An 18,340-nucleotide genomic window follows, 5' to 3' on the forward strand; every position below is an offset into this window, starting at 1 on the left:
AATGGCGATGTTGATGACTACAGGCACATGAGCCCCATAACCTCACGATTTTTCTTCACCTCCCCTCCCTTAGCTACCCAGATCCAAAGATATCCCCCTGATGGCTGGTGCGTCAGGAATATGCTTTGTTTGCCTGGATGTCTCCCGATGTGTCTCAAGGAACTGGCCTCTGGTTCAACATCACAGCGAGCTGGCAGAGCACCGCTGTGAGTCCGGAGATGAATTCCAGAATCCTCCGCAAAGTCGGCCTCCGTAGCCAAATGCTGGACAAGGTGTGGTTGTACAGCTGTGTCGGACTGAAAATAAAACATTGTGTCGACCTACAGTCAAAACATGAAGCTCTTCCAAGCTGCACACCCGAAACCAATGTAACATTGTGTGTCAACTCTACTCGAAGAAAGGAAGAAAGGAAAGAAAAACAAAAACCAAGAAAGAAAAGGAAAACGTGAAGCTCCCTAGTGGATATTCCCCACTGGAGACTGGTTTAGTCTATTAAATGCAGGAGTCTAGATGGGCTTCCGTAAGAGCCATCAGTGACTGATCAAAGGACTAAATCTTGTAACGATTATCCGGCAAAAGAAAGGTAAATAAACCATATATACCATGTCTATATTATGCATACATAATGTATATATACACGGTAAGCCTAAAACATTTTCTTTTTCCTGGTTAAAAGTCTCAATTCACTTCATCGTGCATATGCATTCCAAACACATATGAATCTCAAATTATGGACCCCAACCAACAAACAACTTAGATGTGACCCAAGATAAAAGTTCAGGTCTGGGGGCGCCTGGGTGGCTCAGTGGGTTAAGCCGCTGCCTTCGGCTCAGGTCATGATCCCAGGGACCTGGGATCGAGCCCCGCATCGGGCTCTCTGCTCGGCAGGGAGCCTGCTTCCTCCTCTCTCTCTGCCTGCCTCTCTGCCTGCTTGTGATCTCTCTGTCAAATAAATAAAAATAAAAATCTTAAAAAAAAAAAAAAGTTCAGGTCTGATGACTCTTTAAATAAAACAGTGGAATTCTCTGAGTTTTAAAGAAGAGTTTAAAAGAGAAATTCAAAGAGAGAGATGCTTTATTTTATTTCCTTAATCTCCAAATATCTTGAGATCTGAAATGAGCAAGAAGAGAATCTAAAAAAGAGAAAAGAGACAGAAGACAACATTAAAACAAAAACAAAACCCAAAAAACCGAGCAATAATATTCAAATGCAAGCTCAAACAGAAGTCTAAAAGTGCATTCAAGAGTACTCAGATGTTTCCTGAAAGGCCCCAAAGGATATTTCAATGAGCAATAGTACATTCCCTGCTGTTGGAGTTCCCAAGTCTAGGTTTAAAGTGTAAGATATCCTCCTTTGGGGTTAAAAATAACAAAAAAATGGTATAGGAATTTTTTTTAAGACATTTTTTATTTGTCAGAGAGGGAGAGAGAAAGCATGAGCCAGGGAGGGACAGAGGGAGAAGCAGGCTCCCTGTCAAGCTAGGAACCTGATCTGGGACTTGAGCCCTGGGCCCTGTGATCATGATGTGAGCCAAAGACAGACGCTAAAGCAACTGAGCCACCCAGGCACCCCTGGTACAGCAATTTAAAACAAGTAAGTAGAGAGAAGTAGAACCGGGAACACAAAGACAGTGTAGTCCACGCTCCACTCCAACAGAATGTGCAGGATACCCTGGGGTAAAATGCAATGCTGACTCCCTTTTGGTCCAATTTCCAAATGGGAATGGTATATACTCCCTCACAGGGGATCAAAGTGAAGATAAAAAAGACGGTATGCAGTGCAAAGAACGGGCAGGGCTGCTATTACAGTGGCTAGCTGTGATCCCGATGCTATTGGAAAAAAAAATTATTTGGTTTGTATTTTCACTTTTATCAAATAACAGTGTAGACTGTTCCATAACATGGCATGGAGTCTACTGAAAGAGATAAAGATAAAAGCATTAAAAAAAAAAAAAAGGTTTTCTCCCCAAAGGAAAATAATCTTGCAAAGTATACACAGGGAGGACTGCTACTACAAGCCCTAGATTAGCTCTAATAATTAGGATCCCAGTAAGAACGACCAGAGTCTTCCTGGGAACTCCAAGGGAAGGAAATAAAAGATGGCCTGTGCGCATTAAAAGGATTCATGGGGCCAACAGGAGCTGGTATTTCATCCAAGTGCTGAGAAACACCTCTAGGAAGCAGGAAGAACTTGAAAGAGGCAACCACAGAAACTAACACGTGAGCCTTGTTTTCTAAAACTGAGTTCCAGGGGCGCCTGGGTGGCTCAGTGGGTTAAGCTGCCTTCGGCTCAGGTCATGATCTCAGGGTCCTGGGATCGAGTCCCACATCGGGCTCTCTGCTCAGCAGGGAGCCTGCTTCCCTCTCTCTCTCTCTCTCTCTGCCTCTCTGTCTACTTGTGATCTCTCTCTGTCAAATAAACAAATAAAATCTTTAAAAAAAAAAATAAAACTGAGTTCCAACAACCGGGAACACTCCATTTCCCAAGACAGTAATTTTGCAGATTGTAATTACCTCGAGATCTGCTGAGTTACAAATACAGCTAAGTCCAGCACCAAACGGACTGCTAACCCATGTGATGACCTCTTTATGATTTAGATTCTACCGATTAATTCCAAGGAGACGCTCCCTAGAATTAGCACCTTCGGGAAACTAACTCAGAGCTAAGAAATGAAGGAGAGACACAGGGCAGTCCTTCCTCCAGCCGCTGCTGGCCATCTCCACCCGGATTCCTACAGAGCCTTCAAGAATTCACCCTCATCCCTAAAGCTGCTCCTCTTGCATGGTCTACACTCAAAGCCAACTACCACCACACTACCCGGACTCAAGCCAGAAACCGGAGCTGTGGCCCCCATCGCTTCCCCCTATTCAGTGTCACCCAGTCCCTTCCTGGATCCACTTCTTAAATCCTCTTCGGTTCGCTCCCTTTATCTCAATTTCCACTGCCACGGTTTTAATTTAGCTTCTCATGATCCCCGTCTAAAATACTGCGGTAGAGTCCAGCTGGCTTCCGAGTTCCTCAACCTCCATGCCCACTCTCCGCTCTATCCCAAAAGCAACCTTCCACACACAGAAGCGGGGCAGGATATTCCCCTGCTTAAAATCCTGTCGTGAGGGGCGCCTGGGGGGCTCAGTCAGTTACGCACCCCGCTCTTGGTTTCAGCTCAGGTCGTGATCTCAGGGTCACTGAGTTTGAGCCCTGCGTCAGGCATGGAGCCTGCTTAAGATTCTCTCTCTCCCCTCGTCCCGCCCATGTTGATACAAAAGTTGGGTATTCATCTTTTCTGGTGAGCCTGGTGGTGGGGATTAAGGAGGGCACGTATTGAGGGGAGCACTGGGTGTGGGGCATAAACAATGACTCTTGAAACCCTGAAAACAAAAAATGAATAAAATTTTTTTAAAAAGATTCTCGGGGCGCCTGGGTGGCTCAGTGGGGTAAGCCGCTGCCTTCGGCTCAGGTCATGATCTCAGAGTCCTGGGATCGAGCCCCGCATCGGGCTCTCTGCTCAGCAGGGAGCCTGCTTCCTCCTCTCTCTCTGCCTGCCTCTCTGCCTGCTTGTGATCTCTCTGTCAAATAAATAAATAAAAATCTTTAAATTAAAAAAAAAAAAGATTCTCTTTCTCCCTCTGCCTGTACCTCTCCCCAAAAATAAAGAAGATAAAATAACAAAGTAAAATAATAAAATTTAAAAAAAATTAAAATAAAATCCTGTAGTGAAGGCACAGACACTTTCCGACCCAGGTCCTTCCTTGCCCTGCACCATCCTTACGTCTTCAACTGGTCCTCTTTCACTTAGATCCATAAACACCATTCTTGAAATACATCATGCAGTTCCCACCCCATTCACCAAATTCCTAATTATCTTTCAAAAGCCACGCCTGAGATCACCTTCCTCACTGTCTTCTCCGCCTGCCTGAGAGTCACTGTTACCTTCTCTGTGAGGCTCCTGTGGTTTGACAACCAGGCTACCACAGTGTGTGACACAAGACATCGTCGATGTGTATTGGTGTACGACACCCCATAATCCACGAGCTCTCAGAGGGCACCGCTGTTTCTTTGTGATCCCTGCGTCTCTCACGTCTAACACAGTGGTTGGCAAAAATAGCACTCAAGAAATGAATGCGGAATTGCAAAGTGACGGCCTCTGAACTATGTCCACTGGGTGTCAAATAAGACTCCACCATGAAGCTCAAGAAACAATCAGGCAAGCACAGAAAAGAGAGAGAGAGAGAGAGAGGAAAGGAAAAGGAAGATCTGGAAAGCAATAGAAAAGGAAGATCAGGAAGGCAATAAAAGGCTTGATGTTGATAGCAAATTTAAGTAGCTACCAACAATATTTCACACAAAACCTGTAACCGTGTTTACCAAGAACCCATATCCACCAGCCTCCTGCCCAAGAAAGCCCAGAGCATCTTCAGCAGAGTAAACCAGACAGCAAGGAGGCCGTCCCCCATGCTAGGATGGGCTGAACTGTACCCCAAACTCGCAGGCCCAACCCTACCCCCCAGAATGGGACGCTTTGGGAGGTAAGATCTCTAGAGAGGTGATTAAGTTAAAATGAGACCATTAGGTCTGGCCCTAATCCCGTCCGCTGGAGATCTTAGGAGAGGAGGTGGGGGTGGGTGTTGCCAAGGTCACGAGTGTACAGATGGGGTGCCAGGCAAAAAGGCAGGAAGAGGAGGTTTTCTGTAAGCCAGAGAGGGAGGCCTGGAACCCGTCCTCCCCTCCCAGCCCTTGAAGGAAACCAACCCACTAGCACCTTGATCTTGGGCTTCCAGGCCCCAGAAGGGCAAGAAAATACACGTCTGTTGTTTAAGCCACTCAGTCTCTGGCGATCTGTTCCGGCAGCCCTGCCCCAGAATCCTAGAACTGGAGATTTGGTAAGGAAGAGGAAAAACCTGGTGGTCAGGGGAACTCCCTTCCAGTACCAAAAAGGCTGGCAGGGAGAAAAGGACTCAGTCAATTTTCCTACGATTCCTATGTTCCCGCTGGGAATAAGGACTCCTAGCAGGATTCCTTACCTTTGGAGATAATCTAGTCCTGAAATTCTATGTCACTAAAAAGACATTCCTCTTAAGACATATGATCATGTGCTTCTTAGCAGCACAAATGCTTCCACGAAGGGTCGGTGTTTTCTCTGGTCCTCGACCTAAGCATCACAGGAGGACAGAGATGGGGCCAGGTCCCGCCTGGAGTCGAAGCCACTTCTCTTTTCCTCCAGGCCCTTCCCCACAACACACAGATTTCCCCTCCTCCGCTGCCTGGGGTTCAGGGCTAAGGGCTTCTGGAAGAATCGCAACCGTCCACTCACGGGCCGCGTTCTGTGGAGGCACAGGGGTAGGAGCGGGAAGAGCAGGGCAAGAAGCCCTCCCAGGAGGGAGCGAGGAGGCCCTGAGTGGGACACCGGGTCAGGGCCCAAGACACAGGCCAGTGCTGCTCCCGGGACCGCATGGGGCCAGTGGCTTAACCGCGAGAGCAAAGGACACATGACCAGGCTGATCGCGTGTCGCAGGGACAGCAGGGATGGGTCTGATCAGGAAAGCTGCCCTCCTGGATTCTGCACAACTTTTGGGCATAAGCAATGCAGTTTGGGACCAGCCCCTCTAAAAACAAAAAGAAGATCAGAGGCAAAATGCCTCAAAAACTTTGGGGAGGCTCATAGTACAGCGACGTCCCCCTGGAGGGCAAGGAGACCCCTCACAGTGGAGCAGAGGAGGGGAGGAGGGCAACAAGTGCCACCCGCGGCTAAGGAGTGAGGAGCTTGTCGGCCGAGGAGTTCAAGCAGCAGAGCGCGGACAGTCTCGCGGGCACTGCGCTCACGGGTGGTCAAGGGACGGCGGCGTGAACTCAACCTCGGTGGGCTCCGTCGGACCACATGGGCAGGGCTGTACCACTACATATGGGGGCTGTTGAAACGTGGTCTGAGCTCCCTCCGTTGCACAGGTGGACAGCACGGAGCTCTGGGTGTTGAGTTTGTAACACACATGTGTCCTTACAGCATCCACAGCTGGTGAGGTCTGGGAGCATTTACTATGCAAAACCCCTACATTAAGAACATGTTCTTTAAAGCACATTTCGAAGCACATCCTTATAAAGCAACCCGGTAGAACACCGTTAAATCTGGGCACACTGCCAAATGGAACAGGACAGAAGAATGGATCGGAGACGTTCAAGGTCAGCCAGAGCACTTCCGACTAATCACCCCTGATGGGCTCTCACGAAGGCTCCGACCCCCGAAGCCCAGATCCCCGGAGGAAAGCTTTGTCTTCGGAAGGCTTTCTGAGGCTTGCTGAAGACAATGTGAATCCAAGGAGAAACATGAACAATGTAGCAGCAGAGGGTCCCAGAAATTCGGAAAACTTCCAGTTTGTTTCAGAGAACACAGCAGGCTGGGAGAAAAGGCACAGGAATGGGAGTCAGGGATTGAGACAGGGTGACCTGTTTCTGCCAGCAGCTAGCGACCTGACTTTCCTTCCCACTTCTCGGTTTCCTCTAACGTCTGGCAGCGTTCACATCTAACTTACCGCCCAACCAGTAACATAAAGCTCCAATGAGAGAGGAGACCTGTCCTGAACAGGTTCAAGCTCACAGAAATAAAAGGTTTTCTTTATGAAGCTTGATCACCTCCCAAGATGTATCAAGCCCTATCTGTCCACAGGAAATTTACCAAGGGCTTGTCAAATTGCACGGATGGCTAGACACAGGAGCCAATATAAAATACTGTATTCCTTTGTTCTCACAGAAGTGCTCACGAAAAAAACAATGAGGGAATCATTATACCAGAAATAAGGAGAGATGATATGAAATAAAAAAAAAGATGTTATGAAAAGTTCTGCTACAGAAGTATTTACAGAAATGTAGAGAATCTAATTGTCCAATAATAAAGGAGTCCTCGAAGAACTTACAGAACGTTCATGTGATAGAATGCTAAACAGCCCCAAATAGACATTTTTCTGAAGAAGCTTTAATGAAAAGTAGTACACAAAACAGAATATGTGGGATAAGATAAACCCTGCTAAAATTAAACTCGTAAAACTCCCTCTTCTGGCTCTGATGAGTTACTGTACCAGACTAGCTCTCCCACTGTTAATAAGTAGAAAGCTGGACAAAATGCACAAAAAATTTTTCAGACACTGGACAACAGGCAGCACATGAAATGAGGCAAGAAATGCAATGAGCCCAATCAATATATCAATATATAAATATATAAAATCAATATCAATTTATCAATATATAAAAATGAACTGTATTTTTACCCACAATGGACTACTGCATATAAAACAAGGAAAAACAGACAAATGCAATTAGAAATACAACTCATAGGACATAGGACCACTGAAACTTACATGATAAATTTAACAAGATACACATGAGACCTGTCGACTTTAAAATATACACTGCTGGAAGAAAGAAAATTTAAATAAATAGGGAATTTTACGATGTTCAGAGATTAGAGTGGATATTGAGATTTCAATTCCCCATAATACTATTTTATAGATCCAATGCAATCTGAATCAAAACATCCCAACAGACTCTTTGTGGAAATTAGCAAGCTGATTCTAAAATGTATATAAAATGAAAATGAACTAGAACAGCCAAAGACTTACTATAAAATGGCAAAAATCAAGACAGTGTAGTGTTAGCATAAGGATAGCACCCAGATCAGTAAAACAACAAACAGAATGGGGTCCAGAAATAACAGATCAAAAAAATATGGCCAATTAATATCTTTATAATAGTGGCAAGAAAAATCAATGGGGAATCCTGGATAACCCTTTTGAAAAATGAGTCTGGAGGAAACATAGCAAAATGGAAAAAAGAATCTCTGACCCCATCTCATGTCATACAAAAAATTAACTCTAAATGAATTACAGACCTAAATCTGAGAGCTAAATTCTAGAAATTTTAAGAAAAAAAAAAAAAAACACTGAAAATTATCTTTGCAACTTTGGAGAAGGCAAAGTAGTCTCAGAAAGGACATACATGGCACTAACCCTCAGGGGACAGAGATAAATTGGGCATCATCAAAACTGAAAACCCTTGCTCTACAAAAGACATCATTAAGAAAACAAGTACACACACCACAGATCTGGAGAAAATACTTTTCCTATGCATAGCTGGTAAAAAGGTTTATTATCTAAATACAGAAAGAGCTCTTAAAAATTAAAAAAAAAAAAAGACAAAAGCCCATAAAAAATGTGTGAACGATCTTTTTTTTTTTTTTTAAGATTTCTTTTTTTATTTGACAGAGAGAGGAAACACAAGCAGGGAGAGTGGAAGAGGGAGAAGCAGGCCTCCCACTGAGCAGGGAGCCCCATACAGGGCTCCATTCTAGGACCCTGGGATCATGACCTGAGCCAAAGGCGGATTCTTGTGACTGAGCCACCCAGGCGCCCCAAAAATGTGTGAAAGAGCTTAAAAGATATTTCACAAAAGTAAACACAAGAATGGTCAATAACCACATGAGAAGACACTCAACAATGCTAGTCATTAGGCAAATACAAACTGAAATCATGACGAAATGCTTGAAGGGTTAGTATCTAAAATATATAAAGAACCTATAAAATTCAACAACCAAAGCACCAAGAATCCAATTTATTTTAAAGATTTTATTTATTTATTTGACAGACAGAGATCACAAGTAGGTAGAGAGGCAGGCAGAGAGAGAGGAGGAAGCAGGCTCCCTGCTGAGCAGAGAGCCCGATGCAGGGCTCCATCTCAGGACCCTGAGATCATGACCTGAGCTGAAGGCAGAGGCTTTAACCCACTGAGTCACCCAAGTGCCCCAAGAATCCAATTTACAAATGGGCAGAAGACACAAAAGACATTTCTCCAAGGAAGACATACAGATGGCCAACAGACACAAGAAAAGACGCTCAAGGTCACTTCTCCTCAGGATGACACAAATCAAAACTAAATGAGGGGCAACTGGGTGGCTCAGTCAGTGAAGTATCAGACTCTTGATTTTGGCTCAGGTCATGTTCTCAGAGTTGTGAGATAGAGCCCTGATTCAGGCTTGCACTAAGCAGAGTCTGCTTGCGATTCTCTCTCTCTCCTTCCTTCTGTTCCTCCCTCCCACCCCTTTCACATGCACTTGAGCAGATGCTGTCTAATAAATTTAAAAAAAAGAAAAAACTAAATGAGATACACCTCACAACTGTCAGAATGGCTAAAACCAACAACACAAGAAACAACAGGCGTTGGCGAGGATGTGGAGAAAGGGAAATGCTCTTACACTCTTGGTGGAATGCAAACTGGTACAGTCACTCTAGAAAACAGTATGGAGGTTCCTGAAAGAGTTAAAAATAGAGCTACCCTATGACCCAGCCATAGCACTATTGGGCATTTATCCAGAGGATACAAGAGCACTAATTCAAAGGGAAAAACGCACCCCTATGTTTACAGCAGCATTATTTACAAGAGCCAAGATACAGAGCAGCCCAAATGTCCATTGACAGATGACTAAAGAAGATGTGGTGTAGACACACACACACACACACACACACACACACACACACACACAGGTGTGGGGATTAGGGAGAAGGGTTGGATCGCCGTATTGTACACCTGAAACTAATATAACTCTGAATGTTAATTACCTGGAGTTAAAATTAAAACTCTAAAAAAGTTTTTTAAAAAGCCACAATAAGATGTAATTACACACTTGGATGTCTACATTAACGAAGGTTGAACATGACTAAGTGTTGCCAAGGGATGTACAGAAGGTAGAATTCTCGTGTGTCCATAGTGGGGTGCCAAATGGTACAACCACTTTGGAAAACAGTCTAGCAGAAATGTATTTTTAAACATTTTTTAAAAGACTTTATTTATTTATTTGACAGACAGAGATCACAAGTTGACAGAGAGGCAGGCAGAGAGGAGGAAGCAGGCTCCCCGCTGAGCAGAGAGCCCGATGCGGGGCTCGATCCCAGGACTCTGAGATCATGACCTGAGCCAAAGGCAGAGGCTTTAACCCACTGAGCCACCCAGGCGCCCCTGGAAATTTATTTTTAAATAAAACACTACCAAAAAATTTCTTTAAAAAATAAAATAAATGGAAATAAATAAAACACAACTTCACTTAGCATATAACCCAGTTATTCTAATCCTAGGTATTTATCTATAAGTAATAAAACAAATGTCTTTATTTGCTTCTATATTTGTTTTTTTTACTTCTTCATGAATGTCCATTGCAACTTTATTCACAATTACTATAACAGCACTAAGAAAATGAGAGCGATAAAGTATTTGTGAAAGTTAACCCCTTTAACAAAATTAACTACCGACATCCAAAACAATGTAACTTATCTCAAAAACTCTAGGCTGAGTGAAATAAGCCAGGCACAAAAGAACATATGCTGTGTGATTCCATTTGTTCCAAGACCTAGAACAGGCAAAACTAACGTCCAGTGGCACAAAAACAGATTAGGGATGACCTGTAGCAGGGACCTGGGAGAGGGTGGACTCGGGCGCATAAGCAGGTCCTCACGCATCACTTCTCAGGGTGATGGAAATACTATGTAGCTTGACTGAGGCACTGGTTAGAACAGTGAACACATTTGTCAAAACACACGGAACTGTGCACTAAAAATGGGTGCATTTTGTTGAATGTACGTCATACCTCAATACATTTGATTCAAAAAAAAAAAGAGAAAAAAGCACAAGTTTCGATTAGAGAGAGGGATGGAGAGAAGGAGGAAGGGAAAGAAGGAGGGAAGAGAGAGAGAGAACTAATATAAATGGTCATAAAATACTAGTAGTGATTACTTTAGGAAATGGGATTGTAAGTCATTTCTATTTCCTTCCTAATACTTCTATAGTCCCAGTTTAACATAGAGTATATATTCCTTTTAAAATAAAAATATTGGGGCGCCTGGGTGTCTCACTGGGTTAAAGCCTCTGCTTTCCGCTCAGGTCATGATCCCAGGGTCCTGGGATCAAGCCCCGCATCGGGCTCTCTGCTCAGCAGGGAGCCTGCTTCCTCCTCTCTCTCTGCCTGCCGCTCTGCCTACTTGTAATCTCTGTCTCCCAAATAAATAAAAAAAATCTTTTAAAAAATTTTAAAAAAAATAAAAATAAAAATAAAAATAAATTTCTGGGGCGCCCGGGTGGCTCAGTGGGTTAAGCCTCTGCCTTCAGCTCAGGTCACAATCCCAGAGGCCTGGGTTCGAGCCCCGCGTCGGGCTCTCTGCTCAGTGGGGAACCTGCCTCCACCTCTCTCTCTGCCTGCTTCTCTGCCTGCTTGTGATCTCTGTCTGTCAAATAAATAAATAAAATCTTTAAAAATAATAAAATAAAATAAAGTAAAAATATTACTGAGATATCACCTCATCCCTATCAGAATGGCTAAAATCAAAAATACAGGAAACAACTACAAGTGTTGGCGAGGATGTGGAGAAAAGGCATTGAAACAAAATTTAAAATAAAACAAACAAACAAACAAAAAACACCCATCACACTGTAAGAAGAAAAGAAAGGAGAGAAAGAGGGAGGGCGGGAGGGAAAAGATAGCTGGTGTAGGAGTTTACAAAGAAAGGGGGTCAAGGAAATATTCCCACAAGAGGCGATATTTGTATCGGATCTTAGAGAATCAGCAGAATTTCAAAGGATATCACCAAGCACAGAAGAGAGAGGAGATCATTTCATGCTGAAAGGCCACCTGTGCGGAAGGACGTTTCAGGATGCCCTGGTAATTTGCAGGATATTTAAATTACAATTAGAGGATGAAGTTTTTCTGTTACCAGATCTTGACGGAACCAGGATAAAAAGTCTACTCGAGTCTGGTACTTCGTTCGGGGTGTCAATAACGGAGAGGCCTCTGACTCAGAACTTTTCAAGGGATTCGCTGGAATGGCAGAACTCACCTCTGCAAAGAGAACCATCTGCACCTTCTGTCTGCACCGGGGACCAGTGACATCAGGGAGGTCCGAGGCTCACCAATGACAAATGATGCTAATAACCCAGTGAGAAGCCTGGCTCCAGAGACGGGCTCTGGTTAGGCCTGGCTCTTACTGGTAATTCTTAACCGCAGGATTTCTGTATTCATTTGTAATAAGCCCAGAAAGTCAAAATCAGCAAGCTGTTTCATGGCCCATTTGAGTCTATCGCTTTGATAAAAGAAACCGAACACCATCTTTTCTTGCATTGCAATTATATGTGCCCATATAAACCTTTCAGTCTTTCTTTAAATACACAATTTCAAAACCGTACCTTGAATATAGGATCACTCATCTTTAACCCTCTCCTGTTTTATACAATTACACGGTTTCTTAATGTGTTTTTTTGTCTCTTTAATAGTCTAGGTTTCTCACTGGCTGAAACAAAAACAAGGTCAGTATCGTATTAACTTTGTTTCTAAACCATCCAATATGGCGACTACATGACAATGCCTCCGTTCGCAGTAGCCCTTTGCCTACAGTCCACATGAGCTTTCCAGAACATTTTCACAGACTGTTTCCTTTTTAATCTTGAACATCTCAATAACCTCCAAAACTGTCCCCCAGACCTAGTGTTCTGTTGGACCCCGACAAACAGTGCTTCTCAAACTTAAGAATCATGTCTTGTTTGAGTCACAGTGTTGTCATGGCGATGGCAGACCTTGATGCAATAAATTGGAAGGAGTTTCTTTGGGTTCTAGAGCCCAGGGAATGCTCATGCCCTGCTCTGTGGACCACACTCTGAGTTCCAAGGCTGAACACATCTTGCTCACCAGACTTTGGTTTTTCCCCACATGCATACCCCTGGGACGTGGCAGATTCCCACCTTCAGAAACATGTTATTCCCTTGAACTTGACAAAGAGATGCCTCAGGCTAACCTGATCTAAATTATGTTCCTAATCTGTATGGGTAATCTTGCATGCTTAAAACTTCCTGGCACCTTCCTTATCCTTCATATTCTTTCATTTTCATGTTCTTAGCCCAGGGTGCTTGCATACAGCAGCTTCTTTTTCTGTCTTAGACCTTTCGAATCCCCCAGTCATTAATCTTATTTATTTATTTATTTTAGTATATTTTGACAGAGAGAGATCCCAAGTAGGCAGGGAGGCATGCAGAGAGAGAGAAGGAAGCAGGCTCCCTGCTGAGCAGAGAGCCCGATGTGGGGCTCGATTCCAGGACCCTGAGACCATGATCTGAGCTGAAGGCAGAGGCTTTAACCCACTGAGCCACCCAGGCACCCCTCATTAATCTTTTTTATATTTAAATATAATCTTTTTTTTTTTAAGATTTTATTTATCTATTGGACAGAGAGATCACAAGCAGGCAGAGAGGCAGGCAGAGAGAGAGGAGGAAGCGGGCTCCCCACTGAGCAGAGAGCCCGATGTGGGGTTCGATCCCAGCACCCTGGGATCATGACCTGAGCCGAAGGCAGAGGCCCAACCCACTGAGCCACCCAGGCGCCCCAAATATAATCTTTTTTCAATTTAAATCTTTCCTCTATGAGTTGTTAACCATGGTTCTAGATGAGAAAATTAAAATACCCTCCTTTCTTACTTATTAGATAAATATAGATACACAGAAATATATAGGTGTGTGTGCATACATATATGCACATACATAAATATACATGTACACATATGTACGTGCACGTACTCACACACATATATAGTATGTATGCCTATAAACAAGTATACACACATTAACTACTTCAGAAAAATAAAAGTCCAAACATCGTCAAACCTTGAGAAGGCAAACACTGGATATGGTCTAGCTCTACTGGGCTTGAAACCCAACTCCATCAAATAGGAAGAAAAGTAAAAAAAAAAAAAAAGTAGTAACCTTGTATTACACTGAAATACTTCACCTATTTAAATCATTCTGTCAACTGGACTCTGTTCCACATAGAAAATTTCGGGCAGCACATTGTTTCCTGCTGCTCTCCATGTCCTTGTTTCACCTGCCAGTGCAACCTAGCCTTATTCTTCCTCCTGAAACGCTGCCGTCAGGGCTTTATACGCCTCCTTCTGTGGTATCCTTCTCCAACTTGAAAATCCACTGCAGGCCGTCCTTTGGTGGTCCAATGCCTCCCTTGATATTGGTCAGACTCTCTACGTGAAACCTCTGGAGTAAATTTCCATGCATGTTCTTAAAACCTGGCCCATTTATATCTTCTCTTTCTACCACCACTCACATTGATCTGCAATTACCAAAATTTCCTGGACTCGGGAGTCCAAGAACTCTAGATACTTATCACAGGCTTGAAACACACAATCTATCTCTTTGCTAGCTATTTCCATTCTTATCTGTGTAGGCCACACGTCAAGCTTAACAAGGCCGTCTCTTTCTTTCCTTTTTTTTAAAGATTTTATTTATTTACTTGAGAGAGAGAGTGAGAGAGAGAGCATGAGAGGGGAGTGGGAGAGGGAGAAGCAGGCTCCCACTGAGCAGGGAGCCTGATGTAGGACTTGATCCCAGGACTCCGGGATCATGACCTGAGCCGAAGGCAGTCGCTTAACCAACTGAGCCACCCAGACGCCCAAGGCCAGCTATTTCTTATTATCTCATAGGCTACTGATTTTCAATACAACAAATCGTTTCTTATGAGAATATCTAGTGTCAAGGTATAGAGCCAAGAATTCTATGAATACCCCTATTCTCTGTGATGCTCTCTCCTACCCAGCCACCAATGTGAACAAGCACAGCGATAGTATGTATGCATAGTACGGTATTGCTGTAGTATTACTGAGTATTACATAGTATTACACAGTATAGTAATCCCATCAAGCTGATGCACTTAGAAGCAACCTACAGAATACTGTATTGGGTTATCTCTTGGGGCACTACTCCCATTCATGAGGCTCTACACCAATGACCTGATTACCCAAAGGCCCCATCTCCCAACACATCACACTGAGAGTTAGGATTTCCAGATAGGAGTTCTAGAAGGGAGGGGCACCTGGGTGGCTCAGTCGTTAAGCCACTGCCTTCGGCTCAGGTCATGATCCCAGCATCCTGGGATCTAGCCTCCTGTTGGGCTCCCTGCTCAGCGGGAAGCGTGCTTGCCCCCTCCCGCTCCCCCTGGTTTTGTTCCCTCTCTCGCTGTGTCTCTCTCTGTCAAATAACTAAATAAAAATCTCTTTAAAAAAAAAAGAGTAGGAGTTTTGGGAGGGATACAAACATTTGGCCCGTAACACTCTATTTTAAACATATGACAAAAGGAAAAAAACAAGAAACAAATCTAATCCTTATAAATTTCTAGTTCAAGTTCACTTAAAAAAGAAATTAGAAATACTTCTGTGCTCACAGCTGGTTGGCTCAGTCCGTAGAACATCCAACTCTTGATCTCTGGATTAACAGTATGAGCCCCACATTGGGTACAGAGATGGAAGGATGGATGGATGGATGGATGGACAGACGGACAGACAGAAGGAAAGAAGGGAGGGAGGGAGGAAGGAACAGAGGAAGACTTGAATGCTTACTATCTTAGAATACCCCACTTTTATCTTTAGGATTTGAAAAGGTTAGCCATTTTTCTACATCGTATTCAGAATGTCTTGCTTGGCCAATCACCATTACTGTCCTACATGTCTTGACCCTGGTCACAGCCCACGTTCTTGATGAAATGACCGGGAAGAGCAAGCTTTGGGTCTAGTTGGGGAGACGGTGGGAAACCCCACAAGGAGGAAGGGGCTGGCCGCACCCTTTTCTTGAAGTTCAAATGCAAGGTTACAAGTGTAGATGAAATGTTAACGGGAGGTCCTGATCTTCCATGGTCTGTCATGTTTTATGTGTAATTATATAATCTTAAAAAAACCCCATTACTCTGAGGCATCACATTGGTGTAATGCACATTAAGGAAGAAGTTCCCAAGACCTACATTCGAATGTTCCATTCTGTTTTTTCAATGACCACTGAAGGCCGTTCTCAGCTCCATGCCTCTCCGGACAGCTAGGACACGTCACAGACCACAAATGTATCTCAGACACTGAATTACAGTCCAACTAGATACTTTCTGCAATGGGAAACAAAACAAAACAAAACAAAAACCAAAAAAAAACAAACAAACAAACAAAAAAAGAACAGAGAACTCTAATAAGCTATATCTCCTTTAAACTGCATAAGAGAGAGAAAGCCAGGAAAAAAGAAAAAAAGATAAAAAGCCTGTCTTGCTTTAAATTTTGCTCTCCTAAGATGGACGGCAGCTTACAGAAAAGAGACTGTACCATTACCCTCAAAAAAGTCAGTTCAGGGCGCCTGGGTGGCTCAGTGGGTTAAAGCCTCTGCCTTCGGCTCGGGTCATGATCCTAGGGTCCTGGGATGGAGCCCCGCATCGGGCTTTCTGCTCAGCAGGGAGCCTGCTTCCTCCTCTCTCTCTGCCTGCCTCTCTGCCTACTTGTGATTTCTGTCTGTCAAATAAATAAATAAATAATCATTAAAAAAAAAAAAAAAGTCAGTTCAACTCCAGCAGGCACAGACTGACCCAGCTTGCAATAATTTTTTTTTTTTTAATGGAGGCTTCTTGTTATTTAATGTCATATGAGGTAAGGATTTACTAGCTTCTACTGCAGCCTTATTAACCATTACTCGATTATGTTCTGACTGGGAGTTTTGTGAGAAGCATCTCGGGATACAGTCACCTTCTCCCACTTCATCAGGCTTTGAGAGCTGGTTCATTTAAGAACACTAAGTCCAAGGGCAGTTGAAACATTACCAATATTGTCATTTTTTGGAAGACTTTATTTATTTATTTGAGAGAGAGAAAGCACGAGCAAGGGAAAGGGTGGAGGGAGAGGGAGAAGGAGCCTCCCCTCTACTAAGCAGAGAGCCCGATGCGGGGCTCGATCCCAGGACCCTGAGATCATGACCCGAGCCGAAGGCAGATGCTTCACCGACGGAGCCACCCAGGCATCCCAACACTGTCATTTATAATTCTTTCAGTTTTTCCCCATTCACACAACATACACACCCAAACAGCTCAAGAAAGTAGCATTTTTAGGATACTTGAAGAGTCACAGAATACTAGAACAGCCCTTAAAAGACTGTGGCACAGATTTCAAAGTATCCTCCAGTATCCGCTCTCCCAGAGAACCCCCCGAGTGTTGGCTGGTTACATGGCTGCCCGGAATACAGATGCCAATGTCAGCCTCCCTTGCAGCTGGGTATGGAGTGCGACAAAGTTCCAGGCAAGGAGAAGGGTGGGAACGGGACGGTGTAACTCCCGGGTTGTGTTCTTACAGGGGTGCGGGGGAGGGAGGGATGCTCCTTCTCCATCCCCCCACCTCCCTCCCAAGGATGGGAAAGTGGGTGTTGACATGGGTGTGAACATGGACGCTCCCCCCTTGGCCTCCGAGAAGGAGGGCCACCCAGGAGGGCAGGCAGAGCAGACAGCTGGAAGGGGACTAGGCATGTGAGGCTGTTAAGCCTCACACAAGCCCGCAAGCTGCCTCTGTCTGCACTCCCCTGTGTGTGTAAGACAGAAACGCTGTTCTATCTTGTCAACCGCCATGGGGGACCTCTGTCATGTGCAGCCCAAACCGTCACCAAAGCTTAAAGATGTCACAGATGAGGAAACTGGAGAGGGACTAAAAAAACCCAGACCCGCCGATTCCACAAAATCCAGAGTTCCTCCAATGCCACCAGGCAGTCTGAACCCATGTTGTCTCCCTCTCTTAAAAACAATAATTTATGAACAGTTTCCAGAAATCCAGTTGGACCTTATTCTCTCTTGTGGTCTTGCTACTAAAGGAGAAAATGGCATCTAGGTCCAAAGCACATTCTGGAGAAGACCTTCATCTTCCTCTAAATCATCTTTATTTCTGGGCCACATCCTCTAGGGGTGAGGGGAGAGGGAGGTGGGACACAACAGAATGGAGACTTCCCTGCATTTGAATCTCAGTTCCCCCGAGTCTGGCTCCTCAGTGTCCCGGTCTTGACAGAGAGCTCCATGCCTCCCTCCCTCACAGCCTAGCTGCTGGAATTCACTGGAACAGCATCCAGAAGGGCCCCAGCACTGTGCCTGGCATGTAGGAAGTGCTCAACAAACACAACTCTTCGTTTTCGTTCATGTCTTTGTGTATTTACTTATCACATGAGAGTTGTATGACGAGTCCCAGACACGATGCATGGTGTCGGGACAGCAAGTACGTGACTCACAGAGGATGCCTGCCCTCTTAAGGCTCACCAGGGAGGTGGCCAAGAAATACAATAGGGCACGATGGCCACAAGGCACTTAACTAAGGAGACCTTTTATTATAAAGAATTGGGGAGCAAAATCTAGTAATAAAGAGTTATGTTAAAATGGACCTGAGCCTTTATCTAGCCATACCTATGTCTTGAGAGTCCTAGTCACCTATATATCTACAGCTGCGTAACCACAGAGCTAGATAGACCCTTCTCTTTCCAC

General features: G+C 44.3%; 1 protein-coding gene across 2 annotated transcripts in view; it reads right to left on the reverse strand.

Annotated features, from left to right (window-relative positions):
- PLD5 (phospholipase D family member 5) overlaps positions 1-18,340 on the reverse strand; it is a 391,790-nt gene that overhangs the window by 346,027 nt on the left and 27,423 nt on the right. The gene's annotated exons all lie outside the window — the stretch shown is intronic.

This window comes from Lutra lutra, chromosome 15, assembly GCF_902655055.1.
Source record: "Lutra lutra chromosome 15, mLutLut1.2, whole genome shotgun sequence".
In the NCBI taxonomy this organism is placed as follows: domain Eukaryota; kingdom Metazoa; phylum Chordata; class Mammalia; order Carnivora; family Mustelidae; genus Lutra; species Lutra lutra.